The sequence below is a fragment of the Musca autumnalis genome, unplaced genomic scaffold (assembly GCF_047663935.1).
Source record: "Musca autumnalis isolate F117 unplaced genomic scaffold, ASM4766393v1 scaffold_2, whole genome shotgun sequence".
NCBI classification, from domain to species: domain Eukaryota; kingdom Metazoa; phylum Arthropoda; class Insecta; order Diptera; family Muscidae; genus Musca; species Musca autumnalis.
Window position 1 is genome coordinate 239,679,458 of NW_027411755.1, and position 23,867 is coordinate 239,703,324.

Here is a 23,867-nt window from a genome sequence, read left to right on the forward strand (position 1 = left end):
TTGTTGTTGTTGTAACAGTGTTTTTGTTATGTTTATTTGTTCGTTCCTCTGTTCAATCTGGCTCTGGGTCTATCTCCAGTTCCAGAAAAGTGGCTGCTTCGATGGGATGTAGCCACAGATCCACCGGAGTTAGATGGGTAGGTTTGGCGGGGCAGTTAAAAGGTGTTGTGTGTCGTGCGGGCCCATTCCGCATACTGGGCAGATGTCTTGCACGGCGCGATCGATTTCCGCCCAATAAGAATTTAGGCGACTGCAATATCCCGAGCGTAGTTGAGCCAAAACTACTCTAGTTTGTCGTGGCAGCTGACGCTCCTCAGCTGCGATAGATAGAGAATGTACTCCGAGTACTTTATTCACACTATAATTGCTTAAGGCCTTGGCAACTGCGTCCGTGTGAATGCTATTCAATCCTGCTTGATATGCTTGTTGATCTAGGGGTTCTCTCCTGTATCGTTGGACCTCTCCCTCTAGAGCATGGATATCCTTCCTGATCTCCCTGAATGGGCCGGGCCTACCCACAAGATGGTGATTGGGATGGCTCACACGATAATATCCAAGCAGGTACTGCAACGAAAGCATCTCATTGTGTTGCTTTACAGGAAGAATTTTTGCCTCCTCATGTAGATGGTCCACTGAAGATTTGAGGAGGCACCCTGTCGCTGTTCTCAGGGCGGCATTCTGGCAAGTTTGAATCTTTTTCCAGTTCGAACCACACAATCTCGGGGACCAGACTGGAGCCGCATAGCTTACCACAGACCGACCTATCGCGTTATATGTGGTCAACAAGGTTTCTTTATCTGCACCCCAAGTGCTGCCGGCCAGGGACTTGAGGACCTTGTTCCTACTTTTCAACTTGTCGCAGATAGCTGTGGCGTGTGCGCACGACGTGAATGTAGTGTCGAATGTGACCCCTAAAATTTTAGGGCAGTTTGTGGTCGGAATTCTGCTACCGTCGACCACGACATTCAACCCACCTCCAAACTGCGCTGTCCATGTGGTGAACAGAGTGGCTGTAGATTTTGTGGGGGAAATCTGCATATTCCTCGAATGGAAAAAGGTGGTAAGATCAGTTAAATAGTTGTTCAGTCTCTCACAGATGTCATCAGGATAGGTAGCCGACGCCAAGATCGTGCAATCATCCGCATACGTCACGATCTCAATGCAGTCTGGAGGGGGTGGAATACAGGAGAGGTAGAGGTTAAAAAGTTCCGGAGATATCACCCCACCTTGTGGAACTCCCTGTTTCACTCTACGGGGTTTGGACTTCTTATTCCTGTGTCGTTTCAAGCTTGGCCGGAGGGTTGTCTGCTTAATGTCCTCAAACAGCGTGGAGTGCCTGACTGTATCAAAGACTTTTGATAAGTCAAGAGCCACCATCACTGTTCTATCGCACGGCCGTCTCTGGTTGAGTCCTTTACAGATTTATGTGGTAATGGCGTGCAGCGCTGTTGTTGTGCTGTGCTGCTTACGGAATCCATGTTGATGATCGGCAACTTGATAGCTATTTCTGATACTGGGGAGGATCAAGGCCTCAAGTGTCTTTGCTACGGGCGACAAAAGCGAAATCGGTCTGTACGATTCACTTCTGCTGGCATCCTTGCCTGGCTTCCGTAGTGGGACCACCCTGCCCATTTTCCAGACTTCGGGAACAACGAGGGTGGCTAGCGACAATTTGAAGACTTTGGTGAGATACTCGACTCCCGGCTCATCCAGCTGCTTCAACATTACCATGGAGATTCCATCAGGGCCCAACGCTTTGGATGATTTAGCGTTCCTGATGGCATTGGCAACATCATCCATTGTAAATTGTGGTGGTTCATCCTGATCTGATGAGACGTAATACTCTTCTCTTCGCCCTGTCACTCTCGGGATGCTCGACAAACTGTCGATTGAAATTACTTGCGCACCTCTTCGGGTCAGTGAACGTAACGTCGCCAAACGTGACTGAGGTCCTATCTTCCCTTCTTCCAGGGTTCGAGAGTGACTTAACCGTTGCCCACAATTCACCTATACCGGCTCCAATGTTGCAGCTCTTCAGATGATTTAACCATTTGTTCCGCTTATGCCCGCCGACCAGCCTGTTAACTTCCAGTGTCAGCTCCCTGACTCTGGGGTCATTGGGGTTGATACGACGAAGCTCATCACGCTCGTTTGCTAATCCCGTCGCCTCTGCTGGGAAATTTGGTCTTACTTCGGGTATTCGACCAGCAGGGATATGGCGAGCGGCTGCAGCAGTGATGATGTCCCGGAACGTCCTTTCCGCTACCCGAACATCAGAAGGATTGGGCAATTCTCTGAAGCGGTGATTGGTGAACTCTCTGAAACTCGGCCAATCAGCTTTTTTATGATTGACAAGCGTGCGGCGTTCAGAGGTGATGAAGTCGGGTGGTCTGCTCCGTCAGCATAGTTGATTGATACTTTTTTACTTCTTTATTAGACTGTCGACAAATCCGACTGATTAATTTTCGCGTGTTCCCTTTGGGTATTTATGAAATACTATATGGAATAGGTTTGAATCTTTGATGCCATCGCTCAATGTTTTTATATCTTCCTGTCAAATTTTTTCGCAGTGTATTTCTCTTCTGTTGCTCTCTCTCATCGTTGCTAACTAACACGTACTTATGTTTTGTTTGCCGATTGAATGTAAGGAAGCTGTGACAAATAATATTTGAATTATTCATAGACACGAAGCAGCAGTCAGTCGGCACAAAAGAACTTCTTTAAAGGCACTTTAGCAACAAGACTGCAAAAAAAGATGTTCTAAGAAGAGAGAGAGGGTGTGAGAAGAGTTAAAATATCCATGTATTAGGTTACATTATTGATGAATACTGTTGCAAACTAATTTCAAATTGAATTAACATCAAGGGCGCTTATTTTGTCACAGAATAAAAAACTGAATATTCTAAAAATAAAAAAAAACTTGTGACGAAATACAAAATAAAAAAAAAAACAAATTATATTGAGTCGTTTTTAAGGATCTCCTATTTGTTGGTAGATAAATTTAGTTTTCTTGGGGATAGGTAGGTGACATATTATATGAAATGTTAACGGTGTACAGTGTTTGTTGAACATCCATTCCATTTTATATTTAGTTGATAGGTGCCGCCAATTCTTTTGTCTGTCTGTCTGTCTGTCGGGTCTGTCATTCTTTTTATTTTATTTTCTTTTTTAATTTTTTGCATAATCATTTTTGGCAACGAAAAAAGCTTTTAAATATTTTTAATATTTCGTGTGACATTTAATCTTCTAGTATAGATATCTTTGGCATGACTCAATGCGTTTGAAATTTCCAAAACACATTGTTTTATGGACACTTTATAACTCTGGAATAGAATAAAAATTCTGAAATAGTATAGAGTCCATACTTACTCATCCTCATTATAATAAAAAAAATTCAAAATATTTGCTTAATAGTGGTCAAGGATCGTTTTGAAATTTTTCAGAAAAATTTTCACGGCATAATGTTTTTTCATGGGTATGTCCATGCTTCATAACATAGTGGCATAAAAGTTCTCAAAAATCCTACACTTACCAATTAAAGTGGCTTGTGGACATGATAACTACTCAAAGATTTGATTCCTAAACTTATTTGAAGTTATGGGCATGATGGAGTATTTCATAGTTCACACTCATCGTACAAAAATAACAGATCTGACAATTTATTTTAAAATCTCTTTTGAATTATACCATGCTTCAAATAAATACTAACGCCATCACTAATATTTCCCCCCAAAAATTTGAAACTATTTTAGTAGAGCAAGGCAAAAATAATTTATGTCCCGCAATTATAATTAAACAAACGATCTACGAGAAAAACTATGCAAAACAATAACAAACAAAACTCACGTTTACAAATGAAATTATAATTGAGTGGTTGTAACTGTTCGGTGTGTGTTTTTTTTTGCTTTTTTTTGTATAATTAAAGGCAGACGTCATGGCTGCGCCATACTATATCTAAGCTATGTGAATTTAACGAATCTAATAACAAACAAAACGAACGAATCGAAAATGAACCAAAATAGAAACAAAAAAACGTACAATTGAATTTTGGCATATGTGGCACAGTTGTTACCAAAATCACACAGCATTGTCAATATAATATCCATCCTCCTCATCCTCCTGTAGCGTCCTTCCTATATATGTATTCCCTCTATATGCAAATAGTCATATTTATAGAATATCATATATTACAGTTTGGTAAATATTGGCAACAAAGTTGTTGCAAATTTTATAAACAAAATAAGAATAAGAAGACTTTAATAACGCTCATCATTTTTATGGCAGTACAATGATTTTTTTCGGAGGATTATAAAAAACAAGGAAGTGATGAAGACTCAATAAAAAACAAGTAAAGATATTCAGCATGACTGTGAAAAGACAAGTAGCGAATACCAGGGTTAACCTCAATCCTTCATTTATTACAATATTGCAGATGTAGCGTAAAAATGGGGACCACTAAGACGACCTGCTAAGAACTTTTTATACCCTCAGACTTTAGGCTAGGCCTCTCTAACATATGTCCCAAACATATTTTGCAGCAAACATAACATATGTTTGGGTCCTGCAAACAAATATATGTTTGGGTGCAAACAAATTATATGTTTGGGTGCAAACAAATACAAACCCAAAAGCAAAAAAAAAAAACACATGCATCATGCGCTTTCTGAGAGCAAGGGAGCGTAAATGTCAATGTGAAACACTGGCTATCTCTAAAATATACACACATTTATAAATGGTGGTGTTTTATTGAAAGGCATATAAAAAAGCAAAAGCACAACAGACACATAGATACATAAAAAATTCCAAAGGAAGACAAAACAGACTTAATATAAGAAAAAAAAAACCAGCAAGGAAAGGATCAAAGTCGGGCGTGGCCGACTATATAATATCCTACACCACTGTGAATATGTAAAATATATATGGGAGCTAAATCCAAATCAGAAATTTCGATATAATTTTTCACATATATTTGTAGACCAAATTCCTTCGCATAGTTTAAATTTCATTGAAATCGGACAAATATAGCGTGTTTCATGCATCAAATACCTCAAATCTGCCTAAAATTTATATGAGAGCTATATCCAAATCTGAACCGACTTCGATATAATTTGGTACACTTATTCCTAGGCAAACATTCCAAATTTTATTGAAATCGGACATATATAGCGCGTTTCGTGCATCAAATACATAAAATATATATGGTAGCTATATCCAAATTTGAACCGATTTCTATATAATTTGAGTAAATACCGTCGCACATTCCAAATTTAATTGAAATCGGACATATATAGCGAGTTTCGTGCACAAAATGTCTTAAATCGGGCGAAAAAATATATGGGGGCTATATCCAAATCTATATAATTTGGCACATTTATTTCTAGACTAAATTCCGTCGCACATTCCAAATTTCGTTGAAATCGGACATATACAGCGTGTTACGTGCGCCAAATGCCGTAAATCGGGCGAAGATATATATGGGGACTATATACAAATCTGAACTGATTTTTACCAAAATAAATAGCGTTCGTCCTTTGGCCAAAAAAACTATAAATGCGAACTGTACTTTGTTTACAAAAATACATGGAAAGACGGACAGACGGACATGCGTAAATCGACTCAGAAAGTGATTTTATGTATATTCCTAAGAGGAACTATGGGTCTATCTAGTTTCCTTTTGCATGTTACAAACTAATGCACAAAGACATAATACCCCTTACCACAAAGTGGTATACGTTACAAAAACTGACTGAAATAATTTATATACAGGGCAATCATGAATATTTCCCTCGGAATTTTTCCGCACGGAAAATAATTTAAAAAGGTGAAATTCTTGAAAAATCATTATTTTAAAATGTGTAAAACTGCTAGAATCTTCTAATTATGGAATATTCTTGCCTAATCAACAAAAATATTACCATTTTGGACATAAATACGAAAATAAAAAATTGTGAAATTGGGGAAAGGTATCAAATTCCGCACGGAATTTTTATTCATGATTGCCCTGATAAAGTCGAACTTAAAAAAAAAATATGTAGAAACATAGTTGAGCGCTTCTCCTTCAAAGTTCAAATCACCAGCGGTGCCCGCCATATATCCGGAGGACGCATACATTTTTCCTAGGGGGGCCCTGAATAGGTCCACCCATAAATATGAATGAAGTGTTTGCAATCATCATGTATTGAAATTATTATTTTCTGAATGTGCTCCCAATACCTATTTTACGGTGCCCGCAATATAAAAGCTGGGCGCATAAAATTTTCCTAGGGGCCCCCAATAGATCCACCCACAAATATGGAGTGTTTTCATAAACGGTCAATATTCCAAAATTTCTACAATCATTGAAATTATTATTTTCCAAAAGTGCTCACAATACTCTATTTAGCGGTGCCCGCCATATATCCGCAGGACGCATACATTTTCCCTAGGGGCCCCTTAATAGGTCCATCCTCATATATTATATATTTTTTTTTTTAATTTTCCGTATGCTCATATCTTTTCTAGATCATGAGAAATAATCTAAAATATATATCATTCAAAATCGTTTTACAAAAATGTTGCAAACAACTATTTTTGTGGACCCAGACAAATTATCTTTGGATCCAAACATATGTATATTTGTTTGCAATCGGTCCCAAGCAAATATATGTTTGTATTCAAACATATTTTTTATACCCTACACCACTATGTGGGGAGGGTATTATAAGTTGGTTTTGGCCAAAAAGTTTGTAACGCATCGAAATAATGGTCGCAGACCCATACTTATATATACCAAAATGAATGTCTCGACGAGCTGAGTCGATCTGGCTATGTGTGTCCGTCCGTCCGTCTGTCCATCTAAACCTTGTAATCGCGCTACAGGTCGCAATTTTGATCGGATCGTCACGAAATGTTGGATGTTGATGGGGGTCCCGGAGGGGAGGAAGACTATTGATTTTGGTGATGGTCGGATAATATTTAGGGGTCGGAATGGGCAAAAAACTTATGTGCATAAAAAGACAACGTTTTTTCCAAAGCGAATATCTCAGCTTCTGTATGGGGTATACCAGAAGCAAAACCTGACAATGAAAGTAGAAAATATCACCTTTCTAACGATGTAAAGTAGGTTCTCGTAGGTGATCAAACAACGAAGATATCACAATAGTAGCAAATAAAACCCAAATTTTCATTTTTGCGATTTTAATTATAATGACAAATATCACAGCTTTGGTTGGGGACTATCCAGAAGCAAAGCCTGACTATAAAAGTAGAAGATCCCATCTTCACAATGATACAAACTAGGTCGGCGTAGGTGACCAAGTAACGGAGATATCGCAATAGTCGGTAATACATTCCATTTATCCAGTTTTTTGGAAATCACGCTACAGGTCGCAATTTTGATCGGATCGTCACGAAATTTTGAGGGTTAATGGGGGTCTCACAGAGGAAGAAGCCTATTGATTTTGGTGGTGGTCGGATAATATTTAGGGATCGGAATGGGCAAAAAAACTTATTTGGATAAAAAGACAACGTTTTTTTCCAAAGCAAATATCTCAGCTTCTGTAATGAAAGTAGAAAATATTACCTTTCTAATGATGTAATGTAGGTTGGGGATGTCGATAGTAGTCAAATATAAAATTAAATATTAATTATTTAGTTTCAGTTCGCCTTAAGTCATCTGGTATAAAAGCCAGATAGGGGAAAACTTTCGTATCTCCCCAAAAGAAATGTTTTCGAGTGAAAAGATAATGCACAGAGGTAGTGGTGTAGGGTATCACATAGTCGGCCCCGTACCGACTATAGCCTTTTCTCACTTGTTAAAATATGTTTTTGTGTGCGCATATACACTTTGATACGAACAAAAATGTGCCTCATCGAAATAACGGTTTTAGACCCCAAGTATGTTTGGACGAAATTAGTTTCAGACAATTTGAAGTTGATTTTGCTATGTCCGTACGTTTGTCTGTCCGTCTGTCTGGTGCGCACGATAATTCACGAACGGATCAACAGATTCGAACCAAATTTTGGTTATCGTAACATTATGTACAAACTTAGTTTAAGTTAGAAGATGGCAAAATTGGTAAGTGAGGTTTAAGAGCTCCTCTCGGATAGTTTTGCAATTTTTTGTCAGTTGCAGCAATTTTACGAAAAACCTGGCCAAAAGTCTAAAAATGAATGGAATTGGCCTAACCTTGGGTTTCTTATGTTTTTCGGGTCACTAGTTTCAGTTTTCATATTTTTAACCCACAGTAGGTTATTAAAATATTCTTCAAATTTGTTCTCCATTAATTATACAATAGTTCCTAGAATACACCCAAACTCTATATTTTACCTTAACTTCAAATTAAAAACACAACAGAAGAATGACATTAAAGACAAAAATTTTCTCCGCTAAATTTCACTATAAGTTACCAGAGAAATGAAATGAGAATTATACCTACCTTATATCTTCCAAACCGTTAGGAAATTTGAATTTATCTCGGAGGCAAAGTTGTAGCTCTTGTCTTAAAGAACAAAAATTGTGAACACATATAATCCATTAAGCTTCATTTGCAAGGTCAAAATCGCCATGGTAAATTTTCTTTTAAAATTTTCTCAAGTTTTGTTATACAGCTATCAACTCGATCAAATTTGAAGCAAACAGCCAACTACGAAAATGTACCTCAGATCTCAGTAAACATCTTTCTAGAATAAACGAACTCTGTAGAAACGGATCTTAATGGTCAAAATAGCAAAACAATTGTGATTTTTATCCGCTTTTCTTGGCTTCTGCTCCATAGATATTAAACCGTTCAAAATTCAAAAAAACAATCAACCACAATAGTGTAGCAAAGGCTTCAATAAACAACTTTCTGGAATATGCGAAATGTCTATGAACGGTTCTTAATGGTAAAAATAGCAAAAATCTTTTGAAAATATCCAATTTTTATACTTTTTTCTCCGACTCTGCTCCAAAGATACTCAACCGCCCAAAAATTAAGGATAGAGTCAACTACAAAAATGTAGCTTAGATTTCAACAAACAAGTTTCGAGAACAAATGAAGATTCTAGGAACGATTCTTCAAGCTCAAAATTCGATTATTTTAGATCATTCTTTCCTGTTCAGGTCCATAAATAACAAACCTTTCAAATTTCCTTGAGTTGTTTTGTTTGCTGTTTCCAAACCTGAGCAGGGGAAAAGTTAAAAAGTAAAAAAAAAATTGTTCGTGAATTTCAGCCCTAAGAATTTTTCCTAGAATATTAATATGTTCTAAAAAGTTGTTTCTTGAAATCTTATGTACATTTTTGTGGTTGACGGTATCCTTAATTTTTGGGCGGTTGCGTATCTTTGGACCAGAGTCGGAGAAAAAAGTATAAAAATTGGATATTTTCAAAAGATTTTTGCTATTTTTACCATTAAGAGCCGTTCATAGACATTTCGCATATTCCAGAAAGTTGTTTATTGATGCCTTTGCTACGTTATTGTGGTTGATTGTATCCTTGAATTTTGAGCGGTTTAATATCTATGGAGCATAATCCTAGAAAAGAGGATAAATATCGCAATTGTTTTGCTATTTTGACCATTAAGGTCCATTTCTACAGAGTTCGTATTTTCTAGACAGATGTTTATTGAGATCTGAGGTACATTTTTGTAGTTGGTTGTTTGCTTCAAATTTGATCGGTTTGATAGCTGTATAACAAAACTTGAGAAAAAATTTTAAAAGAAATTTGACCATGGCGATTTTCGCCTTGCAGATGAAGTTTGATGGGTTATATGTGTTCACAATGTTTGTTCTTTAAGACAAGAGCTACAACTTTGTCTCTGAGATAAATTCAAATTTCCTAACAGTTTGGAAGATATAGTCCTGACTAAATGACCCTTTTTACATCAAAGCCTCAAACCTTTGGACGCCTATAACCGCGAAAGTTGATGAGATAGGAAAAAACGGCGAGACACGTGTCTTCTCATTTTTGGTGTTCTATCACACTGTGGAGTCAGAATATGGTTAATGAAACATGACTCAAAAAATTACACACAGTGTATTCTGAAATTCCGGTTCAAAGAAAATCTGTACATATTTGTAATACAAAATGCCACATAAAAGCGAAAAGTGCAAATATGTGCAGGATGTTTCGATGGAAATTGGTAAAAAACTGTTTCCTTTTTATGAAATGATAAGATACGCAGCCCAACTCCATCTTACTCAGAACTTTTTTTCTTAATTTATTGTGAAAATTTACCTTGAAAAAATCAACAAGTACGGACATCAATTTAAAAAAAAAAACGCTCACTTCTTTGGCTATACTGAACATTGTAAATACGTTTCACATACCTTTCATTAAAATTACAAGAAAATATTTAAAATCCGCTGTATATTTTGGATATTATCATAGTTAAATAAACGTCCAAGTGGGGTCACTTTGACCTGGTTTTATGCCCACTTATTAAACAAAAAACGTATATATTTTTATACCCTCAGCCTTTAGGCTAAGGAGGGTATATACACTTTGATACGATGAAAATGTGCCTCATCGAAATAATGGTTTTAGACCCCAAGTATGTTTGGACGAAATGTGTTTCAGACAATTTGGAGTCGATTGAGCAATGTCCGTCCGTCTGTCTGTCTGTCCTGCTGGCTGGAGCGCACGATAACTCTCGAACGGATGAACCGATTTGGTTCAAATTTTGGCTTTCGTAATATATTGCCCAAACTTAGTTTAAGTTCGAAGATGGGTCATATCGGTCCACTCCTTCCGGTACCTTCCTCACAAAAGTTCGAAAATGTTCGGAAAATTTGTACGTACGGTAGCTGTTGAAGGGAGTAACCGATATGGTCCATACTTTGCAAATCGTGAAATGTCTACCAGGCTTAGATGAGTTTCCAATATGGACTCAATCGGTCCACTCTTTCCGGTACCTCCCACACAAAATGTGGGATAAGTTCAGTTTAGGACCTGCTCTCGAATCGCTTTGATTTTTGTTTTAGCAGCTTGTATTCACTGTCCCCTATACGACGGTACAAGTTTCATCAGGGGCAAGTCCACACTTCCTGAGAAAATAGCCCCAAAGTTGCAAAATAACCCTATGACACCGTGTGAGGTGGTTGGAGCGCAAGATAACCCTCGAACGGATCTGCCGATTCGATCCAAAATTTGGTCTTAGTAATATTTTGTCCAAACATAAATTAAATTCGAAGATAAGCCATATCGGTCCACTCCTTCAGGTTCCTCCCCCACAAAAATTAAAAAAATTTCGGAAAAATTGTTAGTACGCTAACTCTTGAAGGGAGTGGTAGAATTGGTCCATACGTTACACATCTTAATATATCTACCAGATATAGATCAGGTTCAAATATGGACTATATTTGTCCACTCCATCTGGTACCTCCCACACAAAATTTCGGATAAATTCACTTTAAGACCTGCTATTGAATCACTTTGATTTTTGTTGAAGCAACTTGCATTCGCTACCTCAATTATGGTGGTAATTTTTTTTCAGGGGCATGTCCATACTTCTTGAGCTAACAGCCCGAAGGGTGTAAAAACCCCCTATGGTGCCATATGTAGTGGCTGGAGATCCACTTCCATAATGGTCAATGTCGATCCTTTAAATATCTCTTCCGCAAAACTTTTGATCTATAATACTAATCAACATTTTTGTCGGTTCATACATCCACAATTTTTAAAACCCCCTAATTGTTTCAATATACACAGGCTGAGGGTATATCTCTGTCAGCTAAGCTGACTGATACTTTTTTTACTTGTTATTCATAACTACACACAATGGGATCCTATACATAATATTTGACACTGTTTAGTGTAAATTTATGAATTTATTTCCTCGATTTTTGGCCAGGTTTTTCTGAAAATTGGCCACTGTGCAACGGTCACATGTTTCTTCGTTCTCTTCTTCTGTGAAAGCATGAGCGCAAATAAAGCTGATGTTTAAAAAGTTAGCCTTTATCCGAATTGTAGCATTTCTTTCATTTTCTGGGGTGAAGCTGGAGACCGGATGTTTTACCAAGCCAAACTCATGCTTTATGTCGTGCCAGCTATAATGCCGTACATCTGCCAATATGTACACTGCACATTCTCTATAAAGAATGCGAACATTCCAGGTGCAGATTCGCAGATTATGATCCTTAAAAAATTTGCGGGGTCGTCAACTTTAGAGGGGGTTGTTTTTCTATTTTGTACTATACCCTCGACCAACCAACGTTTTTAACGTTTTTTTGGGTTAACGCTCTGTACATATTAGATAACATTATCGGGTGTTAAAGGCAGCTCCCTAGGTGACATCACGGGGAGGTCAGTGTCCACTAGAGATGAAAGAGGGACCAATATATGTCCTGGGCTGAAGGGCTAGCTTGAGTGAAAATTTCAAACCGAGAGTTATCGTTATCGAGTTATCGTGCGCACCATCTTAGTGAAATATTTTGATTTTTTTTGGGGGAGGTACCCAAGGGGGTGGCTCATCTTCGAACTTAAACTAAGTTTGGACAAAATATTACTTACTTAGTTGGAAAATACCTGCAAGGACAATATCCTGTGTGTAGCCACATCCAAGGGCCTTTTTATACCCTCAGCCTTTAGGCTAAAGAGGGTATTTACACTTTGATACGACCAAAAATGTGACTCATCGAAATAATGGTTTTAGACCCCAAGTGTGTTTGTACGATATCCGTTTCAGACAATTTTGAGTAGATCTAGCAATGTCCGTCCGTCTGTCTGTCTGGCTGGCTGGAGCGCACGATAACTCTCGAACGGATCAATCGAATCTGTTCAAATTTTGGGTATCGAAATATTTTGTCCAAATTTGAGTTAAGTTCGAAGATGGTCCACTCCTTCAGGTACCTCCCCCAGAAATGTTCAAAAATTGTCACAAAACTTGTGCGCACGATAACTCTCGAAGGGAGTAACCGAATTGAACCAAACTTTGCATATGGTAATACTACCTCTAGGCATACATCAGGTTCGAATATGGATTATATCGGCTCACTCCTTCAGTTACCTCCCACACAAAATTTGAAATAAGTGCAGTTTAGTGACACCTCACGAATCGTTATGAAATTTTTTGTAACAGGATGTTCGTGCGGCCCCCGTTACGTCATTGTAATTTTTTTCGAGGGCATGTTCCTGAGATAATGGCGCATAACCTTAAAAACGCTGCACTATGTCGCGAGTTCAAATAACCGGTGACCAAATATAACAGGAGTTGGCGCTGTCAAATGAATTTTGGTATACCTACATATACTTCACTGACAATGTCGGGACTCAATCGGTCCACTCCTTCGGGTACTTCCCACACAATATTTCGGTAAAGTTCAGTATAGGGTCTGTTCAAGAATCGGTTTGATTTTTGTTGTAGGAACTTGCATCCACTGCCCCCATATAACTTCATCAGGGGCAAGTCCATAGTTCCTGAGAAAATAGCCTGAAAGGTACAAAAAAGACCTATGACACCGTGTGTAGTAGTTGGAGCCCAAAATAACTCTCGAACGGATCTGCCGATTCGGTCCACAATTTGGTCTTTGTAATATTTTGTACAAACTTAGTTTAAGTCCGAAGATAAGTCATATCGTTTTACTCCTTCAGGTACCTCCCCCACAAAAGTTCAAAACTGTTCGGAAAAATTGTGCACACGATAACTCTTGATGGGAGTGACCGATTTGGTCCATATTTTACACATCCTAAAATATCTACCAGATATAGATCAGGTTCGAATATGGACTATATTTGTCCAACCCTTCGGGTACCTCCCACACAAAATTTTGGATAAATTCACTTTAAGACCTCCTCTCGAATCACTTTGATTTTTGTTGAAGCGATTTGCATTCGCTACCTCCATTACGACGGTAAAATTTTTTTCAGGGACAAGTCCATATTTCTTAGGAAAAACAGCCCGAAAGATGTAAAAAATCCCTATGTCACTATGTGTGGCTGTCGGAGAGCACGATAATTCTCGAACTGTTCAACCGATTTGGTCCACTTTTTGGGGTTAAGGAACGCTTTGCAGGTTAAAAATGGTAACTAAGTAAAAATGGTAACCTCAGGAAAGCAAAGGAACACAGCTATGGTATGCGCGGGGTAACCAATTTGGCCCAAACTTTGGATCTTCTACTATTTTGAACAAATTTAGTTTAACTTCTAAAATGGCCCATATTGGTCCTCCCCTGCAAAAGATCAACATTTTTGTTTAAGAGTAGTTTAGGGTCTGTTCGAAGATCCTGTTTACAACGATATTATGTTTTCCGTTAACAAGTTCATGCTTCCTGGCATTCTAGTACAAATGGTATACGATGACCCACAGAAATGTCTAGTGGGTGCGATATCTAACGAAAAGTTGACTCCCAAAATAAGATCCACTTTCTTAATGGACTATGTCGGACTTTTGAACTTTAATACTAATCCACATTTTTTGTCAAAATTCTGAAAAAGATTCTAAATACATTCGATCTGTCCGTAAATGAAATTTTCAATTCACGTAGGCTGAGGTTATATCTCTGTCGACTGATACTTTTTTACTTGTTTAAAAATAATTTTTTGACATAGCGAGTTTTTTAAAATATGTAAAAAATGTATTCAAAAAAATATATATGTATAAAGCTATATCTTAAATGTTGCGAGCTGTATTTTGATTTCAAGAAAGAATCGGATGGATGAAAAGCAGACTTACTTCGTTCGAATTTTATGTTGATCAAGAATATATGTATTTACTCTATAGGGTCTCCAACGAATATTTCGATGCTTTACAAATGGAAATACAGTTTTAATATACCCTGTTTCCATCTGTTTATCAATGGATAAATGGTGCGTACTATCCTTATCTTTTTGTCAGCACTCATACGCCAAATCAAATACTAATCCTAAAACTGTCCAAAAAAAAAAACATGCTTTTAGTCAAAAAGTCAAAATTATATATTAACTTCTCTTGGTGAACATTATGCTTTAGTTCTTTTTCGGCTGAAAAGAATTGTCAAAAATTGCTTCCCAACACCGAACAATCTTTGGCAAGTACATTCAATAAGTTCTACATTATAAGATTTTATCACAGCGAATGAATTATTTTTTTCTGCGATTTTAGTTTTTTGTACTTATTGTTTGGAATTTAATAATTATCCTCCCTAACCCGATAAAATATGTATCTCCAAATATCTGTTAAAGACATATTTATTTTCTTTTTGTTTTTGACTTGTGATTTGGTCACTTAATTTGTTGGAATTTCGTATGCATTTTGTTGTTGTTGTTTGCTGCTACGACAGTGTTTTTTTTCTCAATTTCAAGTGTCTTTTCGTTTTCGGTGTGTTTGTTTGTTTATTGCCATTATTTTGCTTTGCTTTAAAACAATTTTTCACACGCTGAATAGAATTTTTGTCGAGATATCTCATTTTTTCGTTTCGTTTGTCTGTCTGCCTGGCAGATGTCCAAAATGAATATTTTCCTTTTGGCTTTCCTGTGTGTGCTGCTGCTGCTGACGATGATGATGATGAAGCCATGAAAGCCATCTCTCGGCAAGCAAACAATCGACCAACCAACCAACCCGTTAGTCAGACAATCGGCCTGGCAAACAGACAGCAGCTGGTAGTAGGAGATAAAAAACAAAAACTGCCAGAGTGACTAAAAAATTTGTTACTTTTTTATGTTCGTTTGTATCGTTTGTTTTCATTCAACACAAAATAATAATCGTAATAATTATAATGAGCGATATGCCCAACAACCAACCAAAGCAGCAGCAGTAAGACTGCCATCCACTACCGGGCTGTTTTTCATACAAATGTGAATGCGAATTTTTGTTTGTTTGGTTTTTTGGGAATTTTTCTGTTTTTTGCTTTTTGTTTTTGCTGCTGCTACTGTTGTTGTTGTTGCTATTGGGGAAGTGTGTTATGAATATCTGTGAAAATATGTGTGTGTTTTATGACTATTGACACTAAAAGAATTTAAATTTATGCAAACATAATTTTCACAAATATTGAAATACATATCTCCGCATTAATTATATGTATGTGTGTGTGTCTGTGCATGTGATTTGGGGTATGAAGGCTGTGATCTGATTTTTTTTTCGGGGGAAATGGGCTTGTGGCTAATCTTGAATTTCAAAGTACATACAAAGCAACAAAATGGGTTACAAAATTAAAAAAATCGTTAGGTTTGAATTTGTTGTAGAAAAACATATGTATATTTTTGTTTGGTTGACGTATACATGCCAACACTCAAATCAGTACTCATACGCACTACCGAACTCTTAATGAAAACCATGTTATTTATAATACGCCATCCAGATCCAGTTTATATTTCAATGCATTAAAAATCGTTGAGCCAAAACAAATAACTGAACTCCCCTTCCCAAGATGCAGTGGAGAGTGGTCCATAACTTGGTATAATTATTACCATCTGTTCTAAATGCAATATTGTCTGTTTGATTGACAAATAGAAATAAACGACAAAAAGATAAACAAACAAATCTGTGAAACAATTTCAATTGAAATACAAAGACATTTTAATGCAAACCCCCCTCCCCCCTCTTCTGTTCGGTTTGGGGGGTTTTGTTTCTTTATTTTCAAAAAATACGGTGCATTAAATTTATTTGCTTTTCACATATAAATGGACGTAGACGTATGAATATACACATACATATGTATAAATGTGTGCCGCGTCCTACCACTCTTTACTGTGCTAATTAAAAAGAATTGCGGTTTATAAACAAAAAAAAAAAAAAAAAAAAAAACAATGACAAAATGTGTTGAAATTTGGTTTACACCCAAATTAAAGTGTCTGTTCAAATGAAAGGGGCGATGATCATTTCGTTCATAGCTAACTTCTCTATAACCACTCACCACCCTCCTCTTATCAAAGCGGAAAGAAGCGCTGTTGTCTTGCACACTGTACATTTGCCCTATAAAACACTGGAGGTTAACTGGTTGGTCGGTTAGCATAAGACCAATCTGTTAACTTCCAGTGTCAGCTCCTTGACTCTGACATCACTGGGGTTGGCACGACAAAACTCATTTCTCTCATTTGGTAATCCCGTCCCCTCTGCTGGGAAGTTTGCTCTCGCTTCGGGTATTCGACCAGGAGGTATATGGTTGAACGGCTGCAGCAGTGGGCAGATCTCTGAAACGATGATTAGCGAACTCTCTGAAACTAGGCCAATTAGCTTTTCAATGATTGATTAAAGAGTGGCGTTTAGAGGTTTTGGAATCGAGCGGTCTGCTGATGGAGACAATTGAGCTGTCAATCTGCTCCGCCAGAACCCCTGGCTTAAACGCGGGTGTTGTGTGGTTCCGGGTTAATCCGGCATCGAAGAACCTGTCGCCATGGGATTGTACGCTGACCAGTATTTTTTTGCTACAGCATTTTTTTGCCGTCTGGCCTGGGAAACGAACACGTGCATTCAACGGTGTTTACAATATTTTTTTAATTCAACATCGAGAATTCGATTTATTTTTTTTTTTAATCTACGAGAAAAATATTAAAAAAAATCCACGATATTAGAAAAATATTTAAAAAAAATCCACGATATTTGAAAAATATTAAAAAAAATCCACGATATTAGAAAAATATTTAAAAAAAATCCACGATATTTGAAAAATATTAAAAAAAAAATCCACGATATTAGAAAAATATTTAAAAAAAATCCACGATATTTGAAAAATATTAAAAAAAATCCACGATATTAGAAAAATATTTAAAAAAATCCACGATATTAGAAAAATATTTTAAGAAATCCAAGATATTAGAAAAATATTTAAAAAATCCACTATATTAGAAATATATTTTTAAAAAATCCACGATATTGAAACATATTTTTAAAAAAATCACGATCTTAGAAAAAAATTTTAAAAACCAAAATTAAAAAAAAAAATCCAATTTTTTTTTTAAAAATCTACGATATTAAATAATGTTTTTAAAAAAATCCATGATTTTAAAAAATAAATAATAAAATTGTTAATAATGTTTTTATATTGTTAATTTTTTTAAAAAATCTACGATATTAAATAATGTTTTTAAAAAATCCATGATTTTAAAAAAATAAATAATAAAATTGTTAATAATTTTTTTATAATGTTAATTTTTTTGTAATGTTAAATTTTTTGTAATGTTAATTTTTTTTAAATCTAATATTTTTAAAAAATTCACGATATTAAAAGAACTTCTAAAAACCCACGATATTAAAAAAATATATTTTAAAAAATCCAAGATATTAAAAAACATTTTACAAAAATTTACGATATTAAATAATTTTTTTAAAAATTCAAATTTTAAAGTTTTTTTTAAAAAATCCTCGATGGTAAAAAAAAATATTTTAAAAAATCCACGATGTTAAAAAAATATTTTTAAAAAATCCACAATGGTCAAAAATGTTTTTAAAAAATCCACGATGCTAAACAAATATTTATAAACAAATCCAAGATATTAAAAAACATTTTTAAAAAATTCACAATTTACAAAAATCTATGATTAAAAAATATTTTAAAAAATCTACGATGTTAAAAAATATTTTTAAAAAATCCACTATGTTCAAAAATATTTTAAAAAAAATCCACGATACTAAAAAAAATATTTATAAAGAAATCGAAGATATTAAAAAACATTTTTAAAAAAATTCACAATTAAAAAAAATCCATGATTAAAAAATATATAAAAAAATCTACGATATTAAATAATGTTTGTAAAAAATTCATGATTTTAAAGAACATTTTTAAAAACTCCACAATGGCAAAAAAATATTTTAAAAAATCCACGATGTTAAAAAATTATTTTCAAAAAATCCACTATGTTAAAAAATATTATTTAAAAATCCACGATACTAAAAATATCTTTAAAAAATTCACGATATTAGAAAATATATTTTTTTTTAAATCTTCGAAAAAAAATCCACGATATTTGAAAAATATTAAAAAAAAATCCACGATATTAGAAAAATATTTAAAAAAATCCACGATATTAGAAAAATATTTTAAAAAATCCAAGATATTAGAAAAATATTTAAAAAATCCACTATATTAGAAATATATTTTTAAAAAATCCACGATATTGAAACATATTTTTAAAAAAATCACGATCTTGGAAAAAATTTTAAAAACCAAAATTAAAAAAATCCAATTTTTTTTTAAAAATCTACGATATTAAATAATGTTTTTAAAAAATCCATGATTTTAAAAAATAAATAATAAAATTGTTAATAATGTTTTTATATTGTTAATTTTTTTTTAAAAATCTACGATATTAAATAATGTTATGTTAACCGTTTACATTAAACAAAAAAACCATTGAAACCGAGCGAATTTCGTAAATGTAAACGCACTATGAGTGTCGGCGTAAGGAACGCCGTTAAAAATATTAGGCAACCGAATTTTTGACATTTCGTTTTTTGAAAGGTGGCAACATTTTAGCAAATGGCTCATTGCAGCCAACTTAATGACCACTTGCAAGAACAAACCACCCGAAGAGAACACGAACACAAGCCGGTCGAAAACAATATTTGCAAACGTAGCGCGAATTGTTCTAAATTATTCTAAAAGGAAAGTTTCATTCCAATTGGAGTTGGAAATTGCTTAAAGTTTTGGAGCCATAAAATATTTTGTGTAAATCAATTTTCATAGCATTGGAAATTAATTATAAAAGGTGAGTTTTTTTATACTCAATGAGAAAATTCATTTGCACCGAACAAAAAAAGATTTACACAAAACTTTTATCTTCTCTAGAATATCCCGTTGGTTAACGGTACCTCATCGTCATGTATCTATTCTAGGTACACGTTACCAACGTGGGAAAAAAGTGCATGATTAATGCCATTGAAATATTAAAAAAACCATATGGAGCAAAAAACCAACAATCCCGGAACGATCCTTTTAAATTTTTTTGGAAGCATTAGAACATCCTGCCCTAGATTCGATAGTGCCTGATCATAGCCTCGGAAGATTATTGGATTAGCAGAAATGATTTTCTCCGTTCCATCGTCCAAAATTTGTGAGCGCGTAACTGCAACCCCATACCAGGCTGTGTGCTTTAAAGCAATCTGTTGGATAACTTCACCAACCGTCCGCAACATTGTACAATGCTGCCGTTAGAGTTTTGGTTGTAAATTCTTTTTATGTTGCTGTAATCACACAACCTCTCACTATCTATAAAGGCCGCTAACACCTGCGCCAAGTAACAGTTAACTACCGCTCATGATCGCCAGTCTGTCTGCTACAAAGAAATCGAAGACTGCTTATCCTAATTAGCAAACTCTGTGGTAAGCCGTAAATCACCAGGCCTATACACCAGTAAGAGCAACCGGAGTAAGTACTAAAAAAATCCAACCAGCTACAAGTGAAGCAGACAAACATCATATTCATTGGTACCCACCACCTTCAGTCATAGACGGGAGGTGTGGGCTAAGTTTTTTTTACGTGTCCCTCGACGGTCAGCCGAGAATAACCCAGCATTATCCATGAAAACATTCCTGTAATTATTCTGTATAGTGAAACCCAATAAGTAATTTATATCTAAGCCCAGTTTATTCGCTCTATTCGGGGTCCTCTATCACGTGCGAAACCTGATGACGTTGCCATAATCTTTCCTAACGGTACTTAACAACACGTGTGTTGTATAACGGATTTTTTGTTTCATTGGGGTTCTAAGTCTTCATACCCACCTGATAGCCTTCCAATTCGGAAGCCTATGAATTAATGATTTGAGACCAGATCAAAATTAGTGGTCAGTGGATTTTAAAATTTTTCCTTTTGCTATTCCAATACTAGAATTTGTACCAATTCAACACCAAATTTTGATCAATTTTAGAATCAGATCGCTTTATATTTCGCAATCAATACCAAATGTGCATACCATTAACATATTGGAATAGAATTGATACAAATTAGTTTGGGAAAGTGAATCAAATCCAAAATAGTAATTCATTCAAATTTGATATTGGATCCAAACGTTTTCCACGATCAAATTCATAGGGAATCTAATTTTGGTAGCAAACAAAATCAAACGTGGACGTTGGCTAAAAACGAATCGTGGCATTTTCAATTGAAGTTTGAACATGATATATTGGATCTGGACCAGTTTTAATTTTGTGCTTATTTGAAATCGGATCCGGTACCATTTTTCAAATTTGATTTTGTTTCTATCCCGGTGTTGATTTCAGACCAAGCTTCGTTTCAAATCCCAGTTGAATTCGGAATTATATCCTGACATCATTTTAAGATTGGATTTTTATCGAGTTTAAATTTGGTAACCCTTTTAATACTGATTAAATTACCAATTCATGCTTCGGCCAAGTTTTTAATCGAGCCGTATGTAACTTTGAAATCCAATTTTACTTGAATTGAAAATAAGTTCTGGAATACTATTCCTGATTTTGACTTGGTCTTAGATCATTCGACGAAAAACGGGTTGTGATTCTCAGAAAAGAGTAAACTTTGAACTCTGTGTATAGAAACTTGTTAGATACAGGGTCGCACGTGAAGTGGACCTATCGATTATTAAATTGATAGTAAAGTACATATTTTATATAACAGTCGAATTTTTATTCATCATTTTGCCTCATCTCAGATCATTGAATGAATTTACTTGAACTTTCTCATAATTTATTTATGCGAAATACCCATAACCCAAAATGTTACCCTATCCCTTACTATTAAGCGTACACATTTCCGAACGTTATCCCAATTGTAAATAGTTGCCTAAATGTACCCGTAACCCACATTGTTACCCCATCCCATACCTATAAGTTTATACAATTTCGGCGATTTTTTTTTTTTTTATTGTTAATGTTTATCCCAGCTGATTTTTTTTTTTTCCTTTTTAAATATTGGCTTCAATCTATGAATTACGTCGTCAATCAGTTTATAACCTCCGTTGAGCTCAATAGGTAGGGTTAACTCCTAAAGTACATATATACGAATTTTTATTTGCGAATACTAAATTTTTCTAAATTAGAAGTTGGGATTGACATCCAAGAACCCACATAAATATTTTGCTTGTGATGTTGACAAAGTCAAAGGTCATTAAATTTGTTATGAAATACCTAACTAGTCTTAAGAACCATAAATTTTGATAAGAATATTTTTCTACCTGAATAAATTAATGTTGGATCTCGTATATGCAATTGATCTTTGAGCATCATTATGTTCTAGTTAGATAAACATAAAGGTAACGTAGAAGGTAACAGCCAAGGGAACTTTTGGGAGTCATCATCATTGATGAGGCTCATTGGGGATTTGTGTAGAAATCCATTGGGAGGGTAAGGTAACCCAGCAAACATCTTGGGTACCATCAACAACAACAACAACTTTAATTCTTTTGAATTTAAATAAGCATTTTTTTTGACTTTGTGATTGATAATGAATCAATTTGTTTATGTCTGGTCTGGAGTGGCCAACTGAGCTAGACCGAAATACTTCAATGGCAAGTGCATACCAGCGACACCTAGGTATGCCTCATTCCCCTTTACACTCCGAACTAGTTACATAACAATGGCGCCCAACGTATAAGCCAATGTCTTAGGTTCAACTCCCATCAATGGGAATTGTTCCTAAACATTAGGTGTATGAATTTTTGTTTGATTGGTTTTCAGTATGTCTTGAGTTGTTGTTATATTACAACATACCAATTGCGACTTAAGGTCAATTAAATTTTAACATCATTTCTTGAATGTCAACTTAAAGGAAAAGAGTTTTAGTCGTCTTGCAAGCCTGAGTTTATGCCAAGCTGCAATTTTGTGACAAAACTTCTGCGTTATTAAATTCATATTTGGATTTTCTTTAAAGCTTTATAATATATTGTCATCTGCAGTTGATTATTTATGATCTTTTGCATGATTTGCTATATTATAGCTGCTTTAATATATTGATTTATTAGAATTGAAATTTTCTGGGAAAATTTTGACTGCGTTTTGAGAGATGTTGAAGATTGTTTGTTGTTGTTGATTATTCTTGTTTATCTTGGCTGATACCTTAACCTTCTACTAATTACCTTTAATTTTATGAAAATTCTGATCATCAATTATTTGAAATACTTCTGAAAATTATTGGGAATAAAATTATTGACATTTAATTAATTGTTGGCACATTTAAGACCTATTAGCTTTCATTTTTAACTGGCACCTGCACTGATAAGATCTTTTGACAAACTTTTTTTTTTCCTGTTTCTGGTTTGAGATTTGATTATAGAGTTTCGTCGTGGGATGTTTTGAAATTTTTTTCCGATCGTTAGTTTGGATCTGAGGTTCATTAGTTTTAGTCAGTTTTTTTCCCAAAACTTTGTGATAGTTAATTACTATTCACTTTGCTTACATTTTCCGTGGTAGTTACCATTCTATTTCCGATTGCGTGAGGCATAGGGTCGTCGCCCTCAAGACATTTGTTGTTTTTTTTTTTATTTCTATTAAAAGACGGCAGGAGGTGTTTGATAGGCTCAAACTACTGACTGTTAGTTCTTTCTTTTAAAATATACAGGCTTTAAGTAGTAGTATATTTTTGTTTGTTATCACGTACACACAGGGTGTACACAGAACTGGACTAACTGTACCGAAGACTGGTCTTCAGTTAGGCTCGAGGTCTACTGAAGTACCTTAAGGTTGTAGGGGCGGTTAGTCTGGAGAGCCTTCGGACGGCAGCGCTCAACCTTGAGTTGGAGCATTTTCCGTAGGACTGGTTGTTGTCTGGTTGTCGATTTCCCAGTGTATCTTTAGAAAGCCGTTCTATGCTTAACTAAAGATACACTGAAGAGACCTCGAGAAACTCTTTGAGGAAATTCTAACCGGCAACAATCACTCCTACGTTTTGAACAGTTTACCTCATAGAACAATAGGGGTAGGCGAAGAGGACTGAAGAGCCTATCGAAGTCCTATATTTTTTTTTTTTTTCTTCACCAGCTAAGACCTTTCTTTTTCTGATTCGAATATTATTCGAATTAAT

At 35.3% G+C, this 23,867-nt stretch overlaps 1 protein-coding gene across 8 annotated transcripts in view; it reads left to right on the forward strand.

Moving 5' to 3' along the window:
- The window catches only part of RtGEF (Rho-type guanine nucleotide exchange factor), a 145,635-nt gene that overhangs the window by 25,586 nt on the left and 96,182 nt on the right, over positions 1–23,867 (forward strand). The gene's annotated exons all lie outside the window — the stretch shown is intronic.